Source organism: Raphanus sativus, unplaced genomic scaffold (genome assembly GCF_000801105.2).
Source record: "Raphanus sativus cultivar WK10039 unplaced genomic scaffold, ASM80110v3 Scaffold4087, whole genome shotgun sequence".
Classification (NCBI taxonomy): Eukaryota; Viridiplantae; Streptophyta; class Magnoliopsida; order Brassicales; family Brassicaceae; genus Raphanus; species Raphanus sativus.
Window position 1 is genome coordinate 756 of NW_026619390.1, and position 7816 is coordinate 8571.

At 34.0% G+C, this 7816-nt stretch overlaps 2 pseudogenes; both read left to right on the plus strand.

The window, feature by feature from the left end:
- The first annotated feature begins 914 nt into the window (after positions 1 to 914).
- LOC130507143 (protein tesmin/TSO1-like CXC 3) lies at positions 915 to 3684 on the plus strand (annotated as a pseudogene).
- Positions 3685 to 6022: 2338 nt separating this feature from the next.
- On the plus strand, positions 6023 to 7810 carry LOC130507144 (heat stress transcription factor A-6b-like; annotated as a pseudogene).
- The last annotated feature ends 6 nt before the right edge of the window (positions 7811 to 7816 follow it).

The following is a 7816-nucleotide window of genomic DNA, read 5'->3' on the forward strand; positions in this document are numbered from 1 at the left end:
TAAAGTTTTAAAATGGTTTCTGAAATGCATATGGTACAAGTGTATAATTATGCAACTTGACATATTGAATATAGTCACCAAAAATATATTAAATTAAATTAATATTAAACACTAATATAGTTATAAAACACACACAAATTAAATTAAATCATTTAAAAAAAACATAAAACAAAACATATACCCGCCCTTTAAAAGCGCGGTCAAAATCTAGTTAGTTTTTAAAACCTAGATTAATTTTATTCAACCCGTTAACAGGAAATCAATTTAAGTTACAAAGTCGATTTTAACAAAAGCTTCCTAGTTAATATATTACAACCTAACTTCGCCCGCTAGGTCCGTCACCTTATGCTTAAAAGATCTTATTCTATTTATATAAGAAAAAAAACTTAGATTGGATTTTTTTTCTTCTAATTTTTAATTGATAACATATTTATGTAATCACCTTATTATTTAATGCGCTGCTATTCATAACTGATAATGTTGATATCAGTATCTGATTCTTTGGAACATAAAAATAAATTACAAAGTCAAATGATGTGATAAACCAAATTCAATTAGGTATTTTAATTTATCCTCAAAAACAAAGGAAGAAAATAATAAAAATCAAGCAAAGATCAAGGTGACATCCGTTACTTTTTATAAAAAGCAAAGATAATTACGATATTTAACTTCGGGTTTTAACAAACAAAAGTAAGGAGAGGGAATGAGATTAGTATATATATACACAAAAATAATAGAACGAGAAGAAAGAGAGAAGTGTTGGGGTCACTTCGTTGTTGTGTTGTGTTGTGTTGGCCTCTGTTGGATTTGGTTTAGACGAGATACATCGTATTCTTGACTCTCTTCTTCTTCAACGGAAACAGAGATATAAAGTGCAACAACCCCATACGAGAATTTCTTATTGTTTTAGCAAAATGGATACGCCCCAAAAACTGAAAACCACATCGGCACTCTGGTTTTACTCTGTTTCTATGAAGCTTTTTTTTTTTTGGGAAAGTGCTTTAATGGAATATGTGTAATACTCATCTTTGAGTTAGTTAAATTATGGTCAAAGATTCAGATTCCCTTTAGTTTCGATTCCAACTCGATGGAAAAAAAAAGTGTCTTAACATTCTCGTTTTTGTTGTGTCATTTTGGAAGTTTTCTTTAGGAAGTTTGAAGTCTCTTAACACTTTTCTTTAGGAAGTTTGAAGTGTTCGATTGATCTGATGTACTTGTAACCACTGTGACAATTGAGTTTGAAAAGTTTTTTTTTTTTGTATGTGTTTATTGTGAGGAAATGCAGAACTCTCCAGTGTTTAACTACATAAACAATCTGTCTCCAATCAAATCAATCCCAATTATTGCTCAAACCTTTGGCTCTCTCAGTCCTTCTCTCTTCACTCCCCCTCACAATGGATCTCGTTCCAAAAGGTCACTACTCAACTGAAAGTTACCCTCCTCCTCCTCTCTTTCTTATTTGGAATATGTTTTCGTTTTGCAGTCATATTTACTCGTCTGATCCTTCCAAAGAAGTAGTACTTGTAGAAGAAACTTTACTTGAAACCGTACAAATTCTCAAGAATGACTGCTTCTCTACTCCTACTCCTACTCCTCCTAGAGCTATCAACGATGGTCTGACGGATCTGCAGAGAATGTGTGACGGCAATGTTAAGCGTAAAAGTGATACTCCAGATTGGGAAACTCTGTTTCCGGATACTCCTGAACTCTTGATTAATGATACACTGAACGATTCGGAGGTAGATAGATGCTTCTTACCGGTATCATCAGACTCCAAAAGACGTTCGTGTGGTGGTAAAAAGCCCGTTTCAAACAGCAAAGAGTCGTCCGCAGATGTGAGTCAAAGTTGAGCCCCGTTTGGTTCTTGATTGATGATCATTTTCTCTGAACTTATTCCCTTTCCTTGTGTGTGTGACAGGGTCTTCACCGTGGAGTGAGAAGACGCCTTCTAGACTTTGAGATGCCTAACATTAAGCAAACGTCTAAGGACAGCGATGTTGGGAATGAGTACTCATTATCCGGAAACATTAAAGCCGGTGAAGCTGCAGGACAAAGTGTAGTAGAAGAGGTTCCAAAGTCTTCTTTAGATTTAGTGGTAATGAATCAAAGCAGTCCAAAGAAGAAAAGGTAAGTCTTACATGATAAGACTTGCACAACCATATATTTATAGTAAGAATCTTAACAATCTTTTTTGGCATCTTATTCTTAACAATCTTTTTTTGCACAACCATATATTTAGACTTAAGTCTGAACAAGGAGGAGAAGGAGACTCATCATGTAAACGGTGCCACTGCAAAAAATCCAAATGTCTGAAACTGTAAGCTGAATATATTATCCCAATCCTCTTTATTCTTTTTTTTTTTGGCTTGCTTGAAGTAGCTTTAGTCTTGTTGTTGAGTCTCTTTTGAATGTATATCTGCTGCAGTTACTGTGAATGCTTTGCTGCTGGAGTTTATTGCATAGAGCCATGTACATGTCTAGATTGCTTCAACAAACCAATCCATGAAGAGACTGTCTTAGCCACTCGAAAACAGATTGAATCCCGGAATCCACTAGCGTTTGCCCCTAAAGTCATTGGAAATGCTGATTCTTCCATCATGGAAGTTGGTGATGATGCAAGCAACACTCCAGCTTCAGCGCGACACAAAAGAGGCTGCAACTGCAGGAAATCAAACTGTCTGAAGAAATACTGTGAATGCTATCAGGTATCATCATTAAACTCCAATGACATTTCTTTGTATGATTCTTACTTGCTTGGGTTCATTCTGATGATCATATAGAGCGGAGTTGGTTGTTCCATAAACTGTAGATGTGAAGGATGCAAGAATGCATTTGGCAGGAAAGCTGGTTAGTCTCTTTGTTTCAATTTATATAATCTTAAGCTTCTTGGTCTTTTTATTTTTTACATGGTTACAAATTTTATAATCTCTGCAGCCTCTTCATTTGTTGGCTTGGATATCAAACAAGATGATGTAAGCGAAACAGCGAAAACACAACACAGGGCAGAGCTGTTTAGTTCTGTTCCACTTCCAACTTCAACACCACTGTCATTAAGGTAAGAAACAATCTCAAAAACAATCAATGTGTGGTCATTTAAACGGCTCCTGATTTTGGTATATTATTAACCTTTGCTTTTTTATTTAGGCAACCATTGGCTCAACTTCCCATCTCATTCAACAACATGCTGCTTCCTCAACAGTCTCAGCAACTTCATGGAGCTTCTGGATCTTCCTTATACGAGGGGCAATCTTTCAGAAAACAAGGCATGAGTTTGTTCTCTCATTCAAGGATTGAGACTATCGCAGAGGATATTGAGAATGTAATCCTGTCTCCAATAACTAACATCAATGCTGTATCTCCCAATAGCAAAAGGGTTTCTCTGCCTCATCTTGATGCATCACAGATGACTCCAAGGAGAAGAAATGGTGAGAGGAAACTGTTACTGTCAATTCCAACTTTTCCTTCTCTCACTCCACACCGTTAAAAATATTCTTTGAAACTGTTTCTGATGTCAACATCTAGTTGGTAGTTTAAACTTACACAGCAACAGCATAACGTTTCTAGTAGTTTAGTGATAGCACATTTCGTTTGTTTTTCCAAAGGTTGGTTATTCCAGCTTTTCCTTCTCTTAACCTAAATCAGTGAAACAAGAAAATCAACTATTCGTAAGTTTTGTAATGATTTCAAGCCTATAACCTGTTTCATAACATAAAGCAACATGTTTTGACTTCTTGTAAGATACTTCTGGTTGGGCAGGTAATGTAATATCACATTCTAGTAGTGTATGAAAAGGGGCTTTGATAAATGCTAAGTTCAGAAACATAATAGTCAAACCAGATAGATGCATGTCCGGAACTCATATCATGGGATTTGGGTTCACTTTAACACAATATCAAATATCTGATTTAGAAACATGTTGCCTAATGAAAAACAAACACGTAGTTTAATTTGCGGATTTTGGATGCTCTCTGGACACACACACTCACAAGCGTCGTGTCTTGTTTCCCAGAGATTTGAAAGTCCTCAAAAGCCATAATAATAATGGCGTATAATCTTGTTCCCTAATTAAAAATAGTTCTCGTTTATGAATTAAGCCGTTGCCACGTCTTTGGTTTCACATTTGGACCCACTGTTTTATACGTATCCACTTTATCACTTTTATTAATCAAAGTCTCTACTATTTACTAAATTTTATAATCTAGCTTGGAAGATTCTTCATAGCTTTTGAGAAGAAAATTAATTGCCCTAATTTTATTTTTATTTTCTTTTGAATATATCATTTATTCTAAAACTTTTGCTTCTAGTTACTCTACTTTTGTGTTTGACCAAAAAAAAGTTACTCTACTTTTGTTACTCTTAATTACTCTAGTAGTTGCCGGTCAAACTTTGTATACTCCCTCCGTTTCATTATATATCGTTTTAACATTATGTACACAGATTAAGAAAACATTTAATTTTACATATTTCCAAAATAAAAACATTATTACCAATACACCTAACCATGTATCAACCAATAGAAAAATAGAAAATAAAATATTGTCAATAAATTTTGCATTGAAAACCGAAAACGACACTTATTTTGAAATAAAAAAATTTCTCTACAACGACATATAATTTGAAACGGAGGGAGTATATGGCAGTGTCATATACGTGTAACATTTGGATGCGTAATAAACATTAACGTTCTGAGTTTTTGGGTGCAAATGTTAAGTTACTAATAGAATAAAAGTTGATTATAATAATAGAAAGGTAAAAGTGAAGATGATCTATGGTTTCCAGCTTGGAGTTATTAAGGTGTCGGCCTGAATCCCGATAATAGGACACGGTGGCACGGCACAATCAGAAAAACTTGTGAGTAATAAAAATACAATTCAAATTTATATATAAAATCGTTACTACACTACTAAAAGTTTACTAGAAATATTATAACTTGGTGGTTAATAAAAAAAGAAGGTTTCTATTGATAAAAATACTAAAGTCACGTATGCTTGATCATCCATAAATGTATTAAGTAGCAATAAATATTCTATAAAATTTGAGGATTAGTTTAGGTTTCAGCTTAAGATGATCTCAATTTTTTTTTGTCAAGAGATGATCTCAAATAACGAAAAGAAGAGAAACAAAAAATTTATCAAAAAGAAAATACATTGAGTTACCAAACAATACATCGAGTAGATTTCATCGGGTCATTATAAGAAATGATTAAGGTTATAGTATTTATATATACAGACACATCTAGTTGAATATAAGACGTCGCTTTTCAATATTTTCGTGAAAAGGATACACTTTCGTAAAGTAAGAAGGATCATGACGGATGCACTAAATACTTTTTTTCAACCAATCACCAGGACCCACAAATACATACAGTATTTAGTAGAGGGTATTAATCGAAGTCTTGCATATTTGCTTAGAAAAATGAAACGAGTGACTCGCTGGATTTGCTTTAGCTCCAGCATGTCAAACTATCAACTATTAAAAATTAAAAATAAATAAATAATACAACTACTAAAAATAAATATCCAAAAGAGGAAGGAATCCATCATCAAAAGTTCAAGTTGCAGTATAAGAGCATTTCTAGTGACAAACTATTCTTTTTTATAATTCACAAAAAAATATAATAGAATTACTTTTATAAGAGTAAAATATAGAGTAATGTCAATTTTCCACTCCAAATTACAATTAAAAAGTAACATTACTCTATATTTTTGGAACAAAAATTACTCTATAATAGATTTACTTTTTTTATATAAATTATAGAGGAAAAAATAGTTTGCAATTGGAGAGGCTTTAGTAAAACCATTTTGCCTTCTTCCATCTCTCCTATCTTCTCCATATATACTTCATCTTCACACCCCGAGAACTCCACACCTACATACACAATCTCTCCGCAAAAATTTACAAAGTTTAACCTTCCAATTTTAAATATCTCTAAAATAAATTCACATTTTCCTCTGTTGCAAATTCAAGTTAGTAAAATTCAACCCAAATCAAAACATTTAAACTTTCTTTAAACTGTAACCATATGGATCCTTCATATACATTCATAAGAGGAGTTTCCTACTGGTATCAATGATTCTCCATAACCACCATCTTCTTCAACTTCCTCTTACCTTCATTCAACCTCCATGGCCCCAATGACCAACAAATTAAGCTCTCCGCAACCAATAGAAGGTCTCCACGAATCAGGCCCACCTCCATTTCTGACAAAGACATATGATATGGGTGGAAGATTCAAGAACCAATGATGTTGTGTCTTGGAGCGAAGACAAAACAGCTTCATTGTCTGGATCCACAAGCTTTTTCCATGACTCTCCTCCCCAGATTCTTCAAGCACAATAATTCTCTAGCTTTGTTCGACAGCTCAAACATATGTAAGTTCTAAACTCTCTTATACATATCACCTTGTATACGTGTGTTTGTTTCTGTGATTCCATGTATGGCACGAATCTAAAGAGATCTATAACAACTCACAATCAAATGGTGACAGTAATATTGGGTCAAAACCTTTGTCTTGTAAATTTTTCCCTGTGGTGCAGTCAAGCTTTGAATCGACTCTTGAGACTTGGCTTTTGATTGTTGTTGTTTTTTCTTTTTCTTTTATACCATCGGAGAGTTAACTAGTGTTTATTAGTTATTATATAATTGCTTGACGGATTCGTTAGGGATTTATTATATACATAAATGCAATTGGGATCTTAGTTCTCGAAAAGTCTCGCCTCATAATTTTTACATCCACTTGTGTATTTTGTGTTCTTTTTTGTCTCTAGAGATCTCTTGAAACGGAGATCATTTCAAATGTTCAACAGTTGATTGTTAGAAAATCTCCAAGGAGAATTCTCTACAAAATGATTAATATGATATGTAGCATTTTCCCTTTTTTCTCACTCTCCTATAATATATATATACAGAAATGAAACTATATGAAACTCTCTCATACCTAGTTGCATAATACACAAAGATAGAATATTATATGAAGTTAATTACTAGCATTTGGAGTTGAATCTAACCATAAAAATTATATAATAGGGTTTCAGAAAGGTGAATCCTGATCGATGGAGTTTTTGCAAATAAAGGGTTTCTTAGAGGACAAAAGCATCTCCTCAAGACAATAAGTAGAAGAAAGACAATAACAATAATCAAATGCCACCACCTGAATCATCCTCTCAACAACAATCACTTGAATTGTTGCATAGAAGTTGGTAGGTATGGTCTAGATGGAGAGATGGACAGCCTAAGCGAGACAAACAAGTGCTGATGATGGAGCTAGTGAAACTTAGAAAGGAACAACAAAGCACCAAAAAGTTATCTTCACATCGACTGAAGAGAAGCTCAAGAAGACTGAATTAAAACAACATCAATGATGAGATTCCTTGCTCGCGCAATGCAGAATCCTGATTTCCTTCAGCAACTCATGGAGCAGAAGAGAAGAGTAAGGATATGGAAGAAGCATGTCAGAAGAAGAGACAAAGAACGATCGATCAAGGGACAGTGATGTTGTTAATGTAGAATATTGTAATGTTAATGTCGGTGGTGGAGGTGGTTATGGAAAATATAGAAACGATGTTGGATCCTCCTCGAGTTTGTTGACGTGAAACAAGAAATATATGGAGACATGACTGAATTTGATATGTTGGAGTTCGACAGACTTGATATGCACATTGAAGGACTTGGAGATCAGTTCACTGGGGAAGAAGTCCTGGATGTGGAAATAAAAGAGAGAAAGAAAGAGAACAGGAAGGGTTCCAAAAGGAAACAATGAGAGTTACGGTGAAGATTTTTGGAAGATTTGTTTAAAGAAGATCAAGATATTGATTTT